The sequence below is a fragment of the Nymphalis io genome, chromosome 17 (assembly GCF_905147045.1).
Source record: "Nymphalis io chromosome 17, ilAglIoxx1.1, whole genome shotgun sequence".
Classification (NCBI taxonomy): Eukaryota; Metazoa; Arthropoda; class Insecta; order Lepidoptera; family Nymphalidae; genus Nymphalis; species Nymphalis io.
Window position 1 is genome coordinate 9,954,298 of NC_065904.1, and position 18,256 is coordinate 9,972,553.

Below are 18,256 nucleotides of genomic sequence, written 5' to 3' on the forward strand. Positions count from 1 at the left end.
AAGATCATTCGCATTGCTATATTAATTGAAAGAATATATTATATAAATGAAGTACAACTATCATGAGTTATTTATAAATGCTAAAAAAATATACGCGTCACAATGGACAGCGATAATACTTTTTTTTTTTCAGCCTTTTGCCGTCCACTGCTGAACGAAAGCCTCCCCCATAGAACGCCAACCATCCCGACCTTGGGCAGTCCGCATCCATCCCGAACCTGCCACCTTTTTTAAACCGTCGGCCCATCTGGTCACAGGGCGTCCTACACTACGTTTGCCTAAGCGTGGTCTCCACTCCAACACGTGTCGGCTCCATCGGCCATCAAAGCGCCTGGAGACATGACCAGCCCACTTCCACTTCAGCGAGCTAATTCTAAGCGCGATGTCGGTGACTTTAGTTCTCTGGCGAATGTCCTCATTTCTGATTCTATCTGCCAGAGAAACCCCAAGCATCGCGCGTTCCATTACTCGCTGAGCGACCCTAAATTGGTGGACCAGTCCTACGGTAAGTGTCCACGTTTCGGCACCGTAAGTCATTACAGGTAGGACGCACTGATTGAAGACCCTGGTCTTAAGCGACTGTGGGATCGACGATTCAAAAATATGACGTAACCTCCCGAATGCCGCCCAGCCCAAACGTATTCTTCTTTTAGCCTCCTTCTCAAAATTGTGCCAGCCAAGTTGTATAGTTTGGCCCAGGTAGATATATTCCTGCACAACTTCAAGTGGAGAGCCATTTACGACCACTGGTCTCGGGGATACATGACGGTTTGCCATAATTTTGGTCTTTTCAATGTTCATCCCGAGACCTACTTGTCTTGAAGAATCACTCAGGCTGTTTAGCATCTCTTCCAAATCCTGCAGAGTCTCCGCCATGATGAAAATGTCGTCGTCAAATCGCAGATGTGTAATGTGTTGGCCATTTATATTAATGCCGCGTCCGTTCCAATCGAGAGTCTTAAAGACGTCCTCCAATGCATTGGTAAAGAGTTTCGGTCGATCTTCCCGACATCGATTTGGGCGAGATTAGGATTGCTCTCGGGCAACTTGGAAACAACAAGGCTCCAGGAGATGACGGAATTACCTCAGAGCTTCTCAAAGCAGGAGGCACACCAGTTCTGAGAGAGCTGGCTAACATCTTTAATTCCGTCCTCCACAATGGTATAACACCGAAGACATGGAGCAGAAGTGTGGTGGTGCTGTTTTTCAAGAAGGGCGATAAAGCTCTTCTGAAAAGCTACCGCCCCATTTCACTTTTAAGCCATGTTTACAAATTGTTTTCGAGGGTAATCACGAATCGTCTTGCCCGAAAATTCGATGACTTCCAACCCGTGGAACAGGCTGGGTTTCGAAAAGGCTTCAGTACCGTAGACCACATACACACACTAAGGCAAATAATACAGAAGACCGAGGAATATAATCAGCCTCTATGCCTAGCGTTTGTGGACTACGAAAAAGCCTTCGATACCATCGAGACCTGGGTTGTTCTGGAATCCATGCAGAGATGCCTAATTGACTGTCGGTATGTCCAGGTAGTGAAGTGTTTGTACGAAGCCGCAACCATGACCGTCCAAGTACAAGATCAGAGCACAAGACCAATCCAATTGCATCGCGGGATAAGACAGGGAGATGTAATATCACCGATAATACTTAGCTTTTAAAAATATGTAATTGATAATAATATTATAAAATAATTAGTGAATGAATGAATAATTTTATTTCTATCAATTATAAATTTAGTGTTTCAATATTATGAATACGAATAAAATATATGTTTCATTTAAAATATTAAATATGTCGTAAATGAAAAATAAGGGTTAGTTTTTAATTTTGGTTTATTTTTATTTTAACTAAATGTTGATATATATACTACATATATATATATATATATATATACATAGTACATATGTTTCGTTCAGCGGAGACATAAGGATAACATAACAACATAACATAAGGAAATAAATAAACATAAGGACACTGATCACAAAATCAACACAGAAAAAAAATAGCACTTAAGTACATAGCATACGCGCCACGCACACAGGAGGGTCTAGAAAGCGGTGGTGGGAGGTGACGTCATAATAAAGTGTCATGCCGTTTACCGTCACGGCATGCGAATTGTTCACCCCAAGGCGCGCCAATAAACGCTTCACATAATAACAATTTATTGTGTTTAGAATCGTTATGAAAAGTTTAACATAAAAGTACGTTTGATCTTTATTAAATTATATATTCCTGGGATTCATAGAGATAAGAATGAATTCTTTCTTCTTATTATATGTTCATTCTTAAGGTTTTAAAATCAATTGACTGCCTCGTTGGTTTAGTGGCTTGAAGGCCGCAGACCCGGAGGTCCTGGGTTCAATTCTCAGGTCGTGCCAATAAAATGTTATTGGGTTTTTCTGTCAGAAAATCCTCAGTAGCATCCCGGAGTCTGGAAGTTGGAAGTGTGTACTCCAGTTCCTCAGAAAACAAGCAAAGCTGTTGCACCTGAACTCTTTCCGGTCGTGTCGAATTGCCGACCCGTCCCGATTATGAGAGTGAGGGAAGAGAAAGTGCTCCTGTATTTGGGTGTACAGTTGGCTAATATCATTTGAGATTGACCGCCGTGGCCGAAATTGTTCTAGAGGACATTACTATTACTATTATTATTAGAATCTATTATTATATTTTTTATGTAGTATAGAGTATGTGGTAGAGCTTAGGTGTTACATAGCCACACACTTTCTACCGCAAAACAGCAATACTTTATTATTGTTAGTGTTTGAAGGGTGAGTGAGCAAGTATAACTCACTGAAGGGACATGACATCTTAGTTCCTAAGGTTGGTGGCGCATTGGTGATGTAAGGGATGGTAAATATTTCTTACAATGCCAATGTCTATGTGCTGTGGTTACTACTTATTATCAAGTGGCACAAATAGCTGCCTACCAATTCTAAATTAAAAAATAATTACAAAAAAGAGTCAAGCCAGAGTGTTATATAATATAATGCGTCCAATTTTTTTCGAAAAAATTCTGAAACAGAATCTAAGCAGATTTTGAACATATTCCAGAAATTCTACCGACATATACAACTTTCCTCACAGCAACAAATCGCCCCGGAGCCGAATTAAAAACACTTTAAAGTATGTAAATATTTCATTCTAGAGTATTTGTCTGGATTTGAAACAACTTAGACTAATATTTCTTTATGAAATTAAAATATTTATTTATTTCAATGCCTAGTGTATACTTCTATGACAATAGTATGGAATACTGCAAGTTCTATAACAAAATATTTATAGTAACCCGACATATTCCAAAACAACAACAGTTTAATTTTAAATTTCTCGTCTTGGAGTCGCGTCCGGGAGCCGTTCACAGATAATAAATAGTATAATAAACAAGATTAACGACGCATAAGGAGGCACGTTTCGTGGACAGTGATGTAAATGCATATGGACCGCAAGAGACTCTATCACACTGTTGCGAACTTATGATTGTAAAAGAAAACAAATAATCGAAATAATCATTTATTTTTCGTCAATATTTACAATTCCCACTTGCCCAAAAGGATGTTCCACTATAGCACTGCAATATACGTCGCAAGTTTGGGTAAGATACTACGTATGTTTTAAATTTTCTTTAACTGAGATGTCCCCTAAACGCAAGAATATCATTTCAGAACGTACGAATACCCGATACGATATCAAAGAGCGTAGCTAGAATATTATGAAGTGTTATGTGACAAAAAATTAATGATCAAAAAGTGCAGTTCTAAAATTAACAAAAACCTGTCATACGTTCATTCTCATGTGTTCTAGTTTTTTTTATGCATTTATTTTGTTTATCATTATAAAAAAAACACGTTATTTTGTTAATTAAAAACTCGAATTGGAGTATCGTGGTGTTATAAGTTCCAAACCTCTCCTCAAACTAAATAATATGTCTCAAATACTATAATTGGAAAAATTCAAAATATATAATTGAAAAAAAAAAACAGTAAACTTTAATATTTCTTGTTAAAAATAAACCGTTACGGAGCTGTGTAAACGATTATTGCTAGTTGCACCGCGCATGCTCACTGTGCACCCGTTAGTTCAAATATTTATACTCGGAGTATGGGTTTGGTCTCCGCTATAAAATTTACATTTTTACAAACGTGGTCCGCTTTTCGCCTCGTAATATTTGTCGCGAGGGTTTTGGAATTGTTACTGTAATTGTAGATTGTATCGCATATTTACATAAACTTTTTTATTTACGCACACATACATGTAGCGTTTATTTGAGGTTACATAGAAATAATTATTTTAAAATTTAAAAAAAGAATGTTATTTCGAAAAGCGTAGATGATTTATTGAAGTGGATTTTATATTATGTATTTTATTTCAAGCGCGCTGACGACCGTTTGTTATTCCGAATGTAACCACTTGGTAGGGCTTTGTGCAATCTCGTAGTCTGGTTATGTAGAATTCACTTATCACATTCTACCGGTAAACAGCAATATTAAGTAATAATAATTGTTATGTTTTGACCAAACAAGCAGGGCCAGTGTAACGAGTATAGTCACAAGTAACCATATAGTTCCTAAGATTAGTGGCACATTAGCGATGTCAGGGATGTGGCAGGTAATATAGTCCTTTTAATTTTAGATATAATAAATATTTTAGATATATATTTATTAATTACCATAAAGATAGCGCGCCACGTATATACACCACAGCCAGAGTAAAGGCGCGCACTAAGTTCTTGCTATATCATGGCTCTTAATATGTAATTTACAGGTTCAAATTAAGGTAAACAGTACTGAGTTTTTTAAATACTAACGTGTACCAAAACAATGACGCAGAGGCAGTGAAACTGGTGGATAGGACACTAATGGTGCTTACCAAAGTTTTCCTGGACTTTAACATTAGAATGGCTACCCATAATAGAGATGCCCCCAGAATCCTACTGAGATCAAATAACAACAAAGAAGACATCTGACTCGAAACAAGAAGTAGACAAAATTATAAAAACCAAAAAAATTGTAATCTAAAAATTTTGATTGTGATGCTTTGCGGAAATTTGTGATGCTTTTACTGGTGGTAGGGCTTTGTGCAAGCCCGTCTGGGTAGGTACCACCCACTCATCAGATATTCTACCGCAAAACAGCAATACTTGATATTGTTGTGTTCCGGTTTGAAGTGTGAGTGAGCCAGTGTAATTACAGGCACAAGGGATATAAAATCTTAGTTCCCAAGGTTGGTGGCACATTGGCTATAAGCGATGGTTGACATTTCTTACAATGCCAATGTCTAAGGGCGTTTGGTGACCACTTACCATCAGGTGGCCCACATGCTCGTCCACCTTCCTATTCTATAAAAAAAAAAAAAAATGAAAACATGTTGGCACATTAAACTACCAAACAAACACACGAACTAAGAAACAAACGAAGATACAACAAAAGCATAAAACACAAGTCTGTGGAGGCAACAAGACGTCATTAAAAATACTAAATTATTGTTAAAGAAAAAAAAATATTACGGTATATAAATCTCATACTAAATCTATAACCTATATATTTTATTATCATAACATATGGCTAAAAAAATACTAAAATAATGAACAATCTTCATAAAATACTATAAATTTAGTTGCACATATATAACATTGATTTTAATCAAGCATTTTACAATATTTGTAACTGCACTGTAAATGTTATTAAATAATTTATTTAAATATAATATTCATAATATTTAAATTGAATATTTAATTTAATGTCATGCTAATGTATGCAGTTCCTCACCAGGAAGCTATTCAAGTAGTAATGAAGCTATACATACGTATGTAAGGTACATAATTAACATCCGTAGCTGGAAATTAAACTTTGTATTAACTGTTATTAAATTCAATGTTTCTTGAAAATTGTTTTAAAAATGTAATTATTTCAATACGTCATAAAATTATAGTAAAGGGAGGAAAAATGCAAAAAAAACTCTTTTGAAGTACGCTTCGTGCTTCGTCAATTTAATTTGTAAAGTTTACAGAAAATATGGAAATACGAAAATTTTTGACCATTGTAAGTACACGTTGGACAATTGCGAGCATAATGGTGAAGAATTGAATAGCAAGAACGAGCCGAGTGTAAAAAAGATCGTAATTCGCTTTTTAAGGGTCCTGTATATTACGACAGACGACTGAATTTTATTCATTCAACCAATGCATTGAAAATTTACAGTAATTCGTGTATTGCACCATTTCCAGCACAAATTACCCGCTTTTTTGTTATGAAATGTTAATAAAAGTCGAATATTAAAATATGATTTTATTCAACAGTTTTAGTGTTCATAATTTTAAGAATTATCAACAAGAAGACAAATTAATTAAAGATGGCTCAGTGGATGTCAAGGAGCAATTGAAACTAAAGACCGGGTTCGAATTCGGATAAGCATCAATGAGATTTCATGTGCTGTCATTGGTCTTTAATTTATCTCGTCCTAACATGTCCTAACATTACCTTACATTGTCTCAACCCCTCTCCTTAAGAATTGAGGAACCATTTAGCCATTAGAGATTATTTACAAACTAATTACAAATTAGTATTAAAATTATTATTATATCAGTGGGTTTTTTTTATAATATAGCGGTATACGAAATTCATTTATTTGCAGTGCTTTTGCATATTAAAGAATCTAAATTATTATAAACTATTCTGATATTACTTGTTGATACTAGCAAAATTCAGTGATGGGTTTATATACCAATTTCCATGTAGACCGTCTGAATGGTATAGAAATAGTTGTTCTGCAGTGACATTTAGTGGCGTGTTATTTATTTAAATATATGTATATGGCTCAGAAGCTGATGACTTGCGGAGAAACTTGATGTTTTTTTTATGTTGTAGGCGGGTAGGCAAAAGGGAAACCTGATTGTAAATGTTCACCACCGCTAATAGACATTGACTATGTAAGAAATGTTCACCATTTCACACATCACCAATCTTGGGAATTAAGAGATTATGGCATGACACTGGCTCACTTAATGGCTTAGTCACCCTCCAAACTGGAATTCAACATTACTAATATTGCTGTTTACCAGAAGAATATTTGATGAGTGGATGATGGTACCTATCTATATGGTCCCTGTTATGTTATTTATCGAGAAATACTCGACATATTCCAAGAAGACTACGGTTTTTCATAATTTTCAACCGGACACATCAAATTAAGTCACTATCTGAATATCAATGCTATTATGAAAGGGCGACTAAATCTGGCTGCTCCAGACATAACAATTTTAGTCAAATTCAGTAGCAAATTTTTTCAGTGTCGACAAAAGTAGAGGCAGAGAAAAAGAAATAAAAAAGTACTTCAATTGGTTTGAAACCGTAATACTTATGCTGTTTGCAATTCAAAATAACAAGGTAAACAAAATATTTTCTTATAAAATAAGTTATCCTTACTTAAATAAAGTTAAATAACTTGTTACAGCTTAGATTTATCTCAAGATACTACAAGTTTTTAAATAAGACACGTTCTCAAATAAAACTGAAAATGTTGATAACTAACTGAGAAACGGCAAACGAGACCGATTTTGAAGGGTGCTGTCCACTGACATGCTTTGCTCCAAAATCAATTATGCTGTATGAAATTTCTTTTAAATGTCATTTCAGTTTTCTATATTAATACGTTTTGGTGCAAAATTTTAAGTTTTGTATCATACAGACTATCATATTCTGAATTAGCTCTGGAATGATAAATTTTGGATTTTTATAAGCAATCGCTTAATAATGCACATCGCTACAATACCTACATTTATGAAAGTTTTCTGCAGGAATAAAGTAAGATATTATTATAGTTTTATATTTTTATGTAAAATTCAGATTTTATACTAGTGATATTTACGGAGATATTAGAATAATTTTAGTATTAATACATTTAATGTATGGAAATTAACAAAGTTATAGTAATGTCGATACACGAAAGTATCGTTGTAGATGAATATTATTTATATAGATGCTGTGTTTTTGTGTTTGGTGTGAAATGTGAATTTCTCTATTATTTTTATAATTTATGGTAAGTATAAACGATACCGCTAATAATAGGAACTAGGAATATCGTACATTTTTTTATAGAATAGGAAGGCGGACGAGCATATGGGGCACCTGATGGTCACCAACGCCCATAGACATTGGCATTGTAAGAAATGTTAACCATCGCTTACATCACCAATGCGCCAGCAACCTTGGAAAATAAGATGTTATGTCCCTTGTGCCTGTAATTACTCTGGCTCACTCACCCTTCAAACCGGCACACATCAATACCAAGTACTGTTGTTTTGCGGTAGAATATCTGATGAGTGGGTGGTACCTACCCAGACGAGCTTGCACAAAGCTCTACCACCAGTAAATATGTCAAGCTAATATATTGAAGTCTTACCAGTAAAATAGATAAACCAATTTTTTGGGCACTGCGTGCATTTATACACAAATACAAACATGTGAATTCGTTATAAATAACCTTTGTTTTATTTAAAATAATTAGTATATAAATAAATAATACAAGTTGTGCTATTGCTTGTTTAGGTATAGATATTCGTCAGTCCAGACAAAGGAATGATATACTTCTCATTAAAAAAAATGCTAGTTTCCGCACACTGCTTCATCCGCTTATGAGTGCTAGGTAACCTATGTCCTTTTCTGTAACCCTGACAACGTTTATACATAATTTTATGATGATCTGTTAATACGTGAAAATGTAACACGCAAACAAACAAGCTCGCATTTACAATATTAAGGATAGTAGTCGGTCTGTATTGGAATTTGCTATCACTTTGACGTAATATTTAATGTAAATTTCCAACACATTTAGCCTTTTGATACATACATTAATAAAAAAACGCAAATTTAGATTGTAATAGAAAACCATTATTATGGATAATATTTAGTCAGATCATACACGTGTAATCTAGAACTGGATACACACTTAGAAGTGCAGTATGTAATGTAGCAAGTACATTGACGTGAGCTTTCAGCGCAGCATTCATTTGTGAATACCGCCGCGCTCGCAGTGAAAAGCTGCCGTCGGATGACGATTTTTCTGCAAGAACAAAGCCATTCTCAGCCGTGCTCGTGGACACCAATTTAGTCGGGTATGTGTATTAGTTGACTCGAACATTGAGTGAGTAAACAATATGGAATAAATGGAATCGGGTCAGCACGTGCAGCAGCAGTGATTCAGAAGCTCGTAGATGGATACGTATTGATATTGAACAAGGCTTGTTTATTTATGTGTATGTAGTAACACAAACAAATAAATTTTACGTCCCACTTTTGAACATCCACCTTAGCCCTTAAATAATTGAGATGAACCAAACAGCGCGCAAACTTGTAATATTACAATTTCTCTTGTAATATAGCACGATTTTCTAAGTCGTTTGTCATAGTCGGAACTATAATTGAATCAACACATTCTGGCAACGCATATAGATGTTTATATTCTCCTGGTCGATTTCGATCAGGGCTACATAAATATTCAATTTCAAGGGAGATTAGCCAACTGAATAACACATCAATGCTAAGTATTGCTTTTTCGCGGTAGAATAGCTGTTGAGCTAACCACACATAATATCTACTCCGTCGGGACTGCACAACGCCCTACCACCAAGTGAAGAGAAATGTTTAGTTTATAGACAATAATGTTTGTAACATGCAGGTGTAGCCATGTTTCCGAAGCAAAAATAGTCTACAGATCAATTACATGTGATTTTTATATAATGTAACTTCCAAATATATATTTCTCATTGCGTCTCAAATAGCAATCCGTGTCGGTGGACGATCGCCTTACCTCGATTCGAGTAGCGTCGTTTATTTCAAATAAGAAACAGTTAGATACTTTGTTTCTCTTATTTGGTGTTTATTTCTTTTATTTAAAGTTATTTATTGCTTTAATTAAGTTCATTTTAACGGCAATCGAAACAGTATAAGCCCCACTAGAACAGGTAACGATTAATTGAACACTTTAATTTCATTACGTCTACCAGGAGGTTACTTGTACTATTTAATATGTTTCTTCAATATATGTAGACTTTATTCTATCCGTGCGAAGCCGAGACGGCTAGCTAGCAAAATTCAGATAAATTATTCAAAAATTTAATGAACTATTTCATTCGCCATGTAACTAAAAAACTTGTTTTTTTTTCATTTCTTTTGAATAAAAATTGAAATAACCAGTTAAAACTAGTAATAAAAAAAATTCATTCATCTAAACCATTCAATTAGAGAATCCAATCACATGCAACAATCAAGTGGCCCACTTCTCTGTTCAGAAATTGCATTAATCATTCAAATGCATTCATTGCATCGACTGTTATGCTCCTCATGGGAAGTATCATATGCATATATATCCTCAGTAAATAACAACCGGATAAATTATGCCAAAAGCAGTTAAGTTGAAGTAAGCACAAGTCCACTGAGGACGGGGTAGGGCAAATGATACAGTAAGACTCGATTTGAGACTGGCCATTTATATTACCTTTATCAATAATATTTATTTATCTTATGGAAGATGATGATAATTATTTTTATATATTTTAGGTAGGTGGACGAGCAAATGGGCCATCTGATGGTAAGTGGTCACCAACGCCCATAGACATTTGCAATGTAAGAAATATTAAACAATACCAAGTACTGCTTTTTTGTGGTAGAATATCTGATGGGTGGGTGGTACCTTCCCAGACGAGCTTGCACAAAGCCCTACCACTAGTAGTACCACGTGTGTGTGAATGATTAAATTATAAGTCCAAAGTCTAAGACTCAATAATGTAATAAGAATGATTATTAAATATTACTGAAGAAAATCTGTAATTTATTATATTAAACAGTAATATAATCTACAATTTTAAAAACATCAATAACTTGGCAACAAGAACATTAACATCTACATGGCGGGAAATGAATTTTTCTTACGGGCATTGCGTGGTAAAATATATTATAATATAAACAAACCAAATAAATTTTATTACATTTATTGGAAAAATGTAAGAACTATTGACCTAATACTTTTATTCAAATCTGGTTTATAAATTATTATTATAAAAATGATATTAGTGATACGCCTGACCGTATTTCGCGCTGTCTCCCGCCAAAAGTGTATTACTTTTTAAAATCAATCTGACAGCTTGACATATGTTACGTTAATGTATACGTTCGGAAAGATTGACTTATTTTGCTTATAATAATAATATTTTATGATTTCGAATAAGGTATGGAATCTTTTCATCGGAACCTCGTTATATTTCTGAGTTCAGATCAAGTTATTTCAAAAGTTCACGATATATAGAGTGAACTACTATGTTCATATATATTATAAACACGAATTCACTATATATAAAACAGAAGTCGAAGGCGTAAGTAGAGAATAATAGCAAAAAAGAAAGTCACAGTAAATTTTTAAGCCCAAGAAATAATTAAATACAATAAAAGGATAAAATCACTAATTACGTCAGCCAGACTGTGACGTCATATAATGTTCGATATTTATTTATTTTTTTATTTTAAATAGCTTTGTTGTTTTTAAGATTAATGAAATATTCACCAAGGAGATACACGATTTATTTTGTGAAATAAAAAATATACATAATATAAAATTTGTATCATCAGTGGGAGAATCTTACCTTAATTGGCTATATTGGTTCTGTATAGATTAAATCGTGTCTTTGTCGTTACGTATTCGCATCACGGAACAAAAGCTAGTGGATATGTACCAGGACGTAGGAGTGGTATCAGCTACTCATCATATATTATACCTCAAAGCAGCAATATTACACCAGTAGGTTAGTGGTGCGGGGGCAATGTGTGGAACGGTTATTATTTCTTACAGTGCCAATGTCTTTTGGCTGTAGTGACCACCGGGTGGCCCATTTGCAAGAGAAAGCGAAGGAAACAAAGATACCTATTTCTTTACGAGTAAGCCAAAGGAATTCCTCCCACCTTGTACATACCACGTCTAGGGGCACTTCGCACCACGAGCTGCATTTTGTTACACCCATCTACTACTAAAAATTTCAATAACTATATTCATTTTTCACTGACGTAGGTTCGCAACTTACCCCGATCTCAAATTACGTGGAATGCATTTTACATTTGTAGAATTTTATTAAAATTCAGTTTTCTCACTCAAAAAATAAGTATATAAATGTATTAAAATATGTAACCTGCACATGAGTCATGAATCAAATGCGACTATGTTCTCCTTTAGTACTATGAATAATAAAAGTCTACTAAATTTAGGATATGCTTCTTTCTACCACATTCCTGGCGTATTTGTATAATCTTCTACGTTTTTAAATTTTGGTTAAATTAAGTTATGACAAGTGTGCAAATTTTTTAGATTTCTGTTCGCATCACGTATAATAATTATAGCCAAATAAACGTATAGTCTACTTCTTTGTGAAGTATAAATATATTTCACACATCATTTTTTCTTAATTTTTGAGATGCGAAGGTATCGCGATTCTGACGCCCTTTCTCTTGCATGAGTATTATTTTTGTACCAAAAATTACGCTATGATTATAATAGTTACGCGGTTACTAATATGCAATATACAAGTTTAGGGCATCAATCTGATGCATAGACATTTTTGAATCAAAACATTTATCTCTTTCATGACTCACCATCAATAAAGGACAGGAAATGAAACATTAGGTGAACAGCAGAAAAATATTCAATTTATTTCAATTTCAGTCTCAATAAATACTAATAATTGAAATACAAAAAAAATTAAATGTCTTAATACTATATTATAATTATTGTCATTATTTTTTCATATTTTTTGTTTGTGGTTTTGTGAACATATTTTTATACTTTTTGTAATAATTTTTTTTTAATAGAATAATTCTCGTCGCTGTTTCTATTGTTGTTTAATTTTCACTCATTGTTTGGTAATTGTTGATTTAGTCTTATAATTTAAGCTTATTTTTTTCATTTGCTCGCATTATAATGAATTGTATACTTGTGAAAATTTTATATGTCGATGTTTTGTCTTTCTATTTCTTTGTAAGAATGTATTGTTTTGTACTGTTTCTTTCCTGAATAAAAAAAAATCTAATATGATTCGATTTATAGATAAAGATACTGAGAATTAATCGAATGCAAAGATGCATAGGTATAAATGTGTTAAAAATGTTTGTTCTATATTTTGTTGTAACAACATTTATATACAGCAGAAATATATAATAATAATAATTTGGCCCGTCAACCATTAACCAGTATCATATATTTCTGCTGTATTTAAGTCTGGTCTTAACCAATTTTGGCTGTATACAGGTCGAATTGGGGACAAGATCAAACATTCATATGCAAACACTGCGTCTCTGTTATGTTTCTCTTGGGAAGTATCGTTCATATACTCTACAAATATCAGTGTTATAAACGATTTGTTAAGCATACATACATTCCCTTATTATAGAAGATCTTTATTCGTTCATGCACTCTCCAAAAGTAGGTACATTTTATTATTTTATTAATTACTAATCAATAAATGTTATCTCTTACTGTTTTCATAATTTTACTCTTTATAAAACTTATAAATATACTGATAAATTCTAATTCTTGTTTTTTGCGATTATATACAAGTTTCCAAAAGTAACGATTCGTCAATTTCTAAATTATATTAAGGCCTGTTATAATATTCATCTTTTCGGTGTATCTATTATCATTGACGGTGAAAGAAAACATCGTTATGAAACCTTACATCGTGAGGAAACCTTCTTATTTCACTGAAATTCTGCCACATGTGTATTCCTAAAACCTTCTCCTCAAAAAAGAGAGGAGGCCTTAGCCCAGCAGTTGTACATGCACAGGCTATTACTGTTACTGTACTGTATAATAAAAATAGCGGGATAATCGTTAAATATACTCGCAAATGATAAAAGTATGTATAAAATATTTGAATCTGATTGGTTATAATTAAACAAATTTGAAGTGCTTACCAATAAAAATATCATTAATTCTAAAGCCACTTACGATTACTCAAAAATATCGATATGCACCATTTTTCGAAATTCAAACTGTACTAATAATCAAATATTGATAGTCAAAATTAAATGATCTCAATTTAATTAAAACTAACAATATTGTCAATGTAGAACAATTGTCATTACAGAGAAATATAATCTCCGATCTTCCATTGTCGATTAGGTAAATGATAATTAGGTAACGGTCCTATTATTTTAGGACAATCAGGATCGTTTGAATATAATTGTTATTTACTTCTATCTGCGTTGTTACTATCGCATCTGTTACAAAATAACTGGAATGAAATAAACACTAAGTCTCTGATGCCTTTGTTTCAAGACAATATTATCACAAGTTGTTTTGTAGTTGTTCCAAATGAAAACTAAACACAGTTATGTTGACGAACGAATAACGTCAACCTTACAAGTTTTGCAGTTATCTAAAATTCAAGTTTTATGGAGAACGTGTCTTATTTAAAACATCGTTGGGTATTATGGAGGATTCAAACTGTAATGAGTTAAGTTTATATGAACGGTCACGCTTCTTGCTTCAAGCTGACATTATATATTTTTAGAGAATTTTAATGAGATTCTTTAAGTATTACTATAAAAACAATTTAATAGTGAAACGAATTGCAATATTAACTATGTACTGTCAACTATAATATCCGTCCGTAACGTCCACTTACAGGATACTTATTTACATAAGTATCCTGTAAGTGGACGCATTTCCTTCAATTAAGTTAAAATTAAAAGTTTTTTTTAGTTTTTATAAGCCGCTTTTGAATCGTCACATTAAATAAAATTACCAAGAGTTCGAAATATGGATTCTAAGTTTAGTTAATAAAATATTAAAGTTTTTAAACAATGATTATGTCTCTATTTTACATATATAACTCAGCTAGCTATAGCTATTAGAAAAATGAATATTATAAAACATCGTCGGCACTTGATAGTAATCTAAAATTATTCACGCTTTCATTTTATTTCAAGTTTTTAACTTTCAGTCGACGGCTGGATATTATCAATTCAGCTCGGCTGGTTTCGTTTCACTTTAATGGAAATTTTGTTTGAATATTTTTAATGTTAATTAGAATTTAATATAAAAAGAATATTTTTACGGTTTTTTTAATAAGAGATGTGAAAGCATATTTATTTGCATTATAATTGGGTAGTCGAAAAGTCCGATCAGAATTAGAGGTGATAATAGCTCAGCGGTATCTAGGCTTCTTTGAACGTCCTGTACCTGTTAACACAAGCTTTATGCTTCACTTTATGCTTAAAATATGAATATTAATTATTCCTTGGAAATGGACATCGTTAAAAAAACTTGTTGGAACATAATCAACACTCGTAAAACCCAAGATGTGACCTAAAATGCAGAACAACATATCTTTGATTAGCATAGAGGCTGAGCATAGAGGTTATAAAAAGGGTCCACAATTTTATATATCTGGGATAGTATAGTATCCGATACTAAAGGAACAGCAGAGGATATCAATTTTTCAATCGTCAAAGTAAATTTCGTGCAACTTAGACCTGCATGGCAGTCACGAAAACTGACATATCGAAATAAACTAAAAATATTCTTTCATATTTTTTCAATGTAAAAACAATCTAATCTAAGCAATTATCCAAATACGTAGATACCTATTTTCAATAATAATAAATCATATTAATATTACATCTTAACGGATATTACTGTCTTTGTTTCGAGGTTTTTTTACGTAATGTCTAAACTTGAGCCGAGATGGCCCAGCGGTAGGAACGCGTGGATCTTAACCGATGATCGTGGGTTCAAACCCGGACAAGCATCACTGAATTTTAATGTGCTTAATTTGTGTGATTATAATTCATTTCGTGCTTTACGGTGAAGGAAACATCGTGAGGAAACCTGCATGTGTCTAATTTCACTGAAATTCGGCCACAAGTGTATTCCACCAATCCGCATTGGAGCAGCGTGGTGGAATAAGCACCAAACCTTCTCCTCAAAAAGGGGGAGGAAGCCTTTAATTCAGCAGTGGGACATTCACAGGCTGTTACGGTACGGTACGGTCCAAACTTTACTTTTCGACAATCATTTAATGCATCATATTTGGGATTTGATATAATAAATACAAAATATTTCTTACTGAATGAAATCTCATTTTATTCCAAAACACGGCATAAAATCATATTGGAGTGCAAAATATTACAAGCTACAAAGAGGAAACACCGAAAACAGGTTTTTTACGAGGATAAACCGAAACTGCGCTTTTTGAGCGATAAATTCGCAATGAGAACAAAAAATATATCAAAGAGCATTGCAAGTAAGCCACAAAGACTTTGACGACAACCGCAGCAAGGTAACCACGATTGTGTAGCTGTGACGTAGCGTCTCTATCCATTGTTGGTTTGAATAACTTTAAAATTTCAAGCATTTGTAGAAGTCGAGAACATTCTGACTCTATTCTATTTTCAAGCAATTGTTAGGAAATTTTTGACCCATTTCGGTTGTTTATACTTAAGCCTTAGCCGAATTTCAGCTAAGTTTGTTTGACCAAACGTTGGTAAACTTAATACATACGAGCGTTTCAGAATAAGGCTCTTATAAATGAATAATGCGCGTAATATTTTAAAGCATATATTTTAAAATAAAACAGTAGGGCTAAAATTGTATCACGTGTGTTTTGTCATTATTCTATAAATAATTTACTAACATTTTACTGGTGGTAAGGCTTTCTGCAAGCTCGTATGGGTACCTACCCATACGAGCTTGCAGACTCATCACCCACTCATCAGTTATTCTATCGCAAAACAACAGTACTTGGTATTATTGTATTCCGGTTTGAAGGGTGAGTGGCCAGTGTAATTACAGGCACAATAGCGCAGGTGATTTGGCGATGTAAGCGATGGTTAAAATTTCTTACATTTTCAATGTCTATGGGCGTTGGTGGCCGTGGAGTACCGGCTTAGAATAGTACTCCCCCAATCTCATCCCGTGGGTGTCGTAAGAGGCGACTGAGGGATGGGGAAAAGGGGGATGGGCAGCAGCGTCCCCCCTCCCATAAACATCTTACCCCCCTACTGCGCTCGCCAACACGCATGCCCAGCGCGGCGAGTATGGGCAAACCCCTCCCTTAATGGCAGATGCGCCCAAAAAAAAGGCCCCCAGTTACCGGCAAGCCCGCTAGGCCCGACCAAGGTAGCGGTCGCTGTATCGGCAGGGCAGGGGGTGCTAAGAATCACCGGTTCACGGCAGGCTACCGTATAAAACGACTGCACATGGCAACGTATAATGGACGCTCGATGAGGCTGGACCATCACCTCACCGAATTAGAAGAAGAGTTAAGTCATATAATCTGGCATATACTGGGGTTATCTGAAGTCCGAAGACAGGGGGAGGACACGATAACTCTAGAGTCCGGTAACTTACTCTACTTCCGCGAAGGTAATAACCTCTCCCAGGGTGGTGTCGGTTTTCTAGTCAAAAAGGATCTCATTAGCAGCATTGTGGAAATCAGTAGTGTGTCGAACCGGGTAGCGTACCTTGTCCTAAAACTTTCCGACAGGTACTCCCTAAGGGCGTACAGGTATATGCGCCGACTTCGACATACTCTGATGATGTGGTCGAAGCGATGTACGAGGACATCGCAAAGGCCCTCAACGAAACCTCGAGGGCCCACTACAATGTTGTTATGGGAGACTTTAATGCTAAAGTGGGAGTACAAGATAGCGCTGAATCGAAAGTCGGACCTTACGGCTTGGGCTGCAGAAATCACAGGGGGCAAATGCTGGTAAACTTTCTCGAAGCGCAGGGGCTTTTTTTGATGAATTCGTTCTTTCAAAAGAAGCCTCAGAGGAGGTGGACCTGGCGAAGCCCCGATAACGTGACAAGGAACGAGATAGACTTCATCATTTCGAATAAAAGGCACATATTTAGAGATGTTTCAGTGATCAACAGGTTTAATACCGGAAGTGATCACCGCTTGGTTCGAGGCACTCAGAGGCTATCAACTTAAAAGCCGAAAGATCGAGAATGATGAGGTCTACTCTCCGACCTACCATGCTCCAAGCTGCTCAAGGCTCCGAAAAGTTCCAAATGGAACTTCAAAATCAATTCACCGCGTTGGAAACCATAAGCAGCATTGATGAGAGAACCGACACGCTGGTCAAAATACTGCAAAACACATCCCGCAAGTGTTTTCCGCCACAGAGAAGAGACAACGCACCAAAACTCTCTGCTGAGACACTCGAGCTCATGAGAAAACGACGAGAACTCCCATCGTTTTTGTCAGATA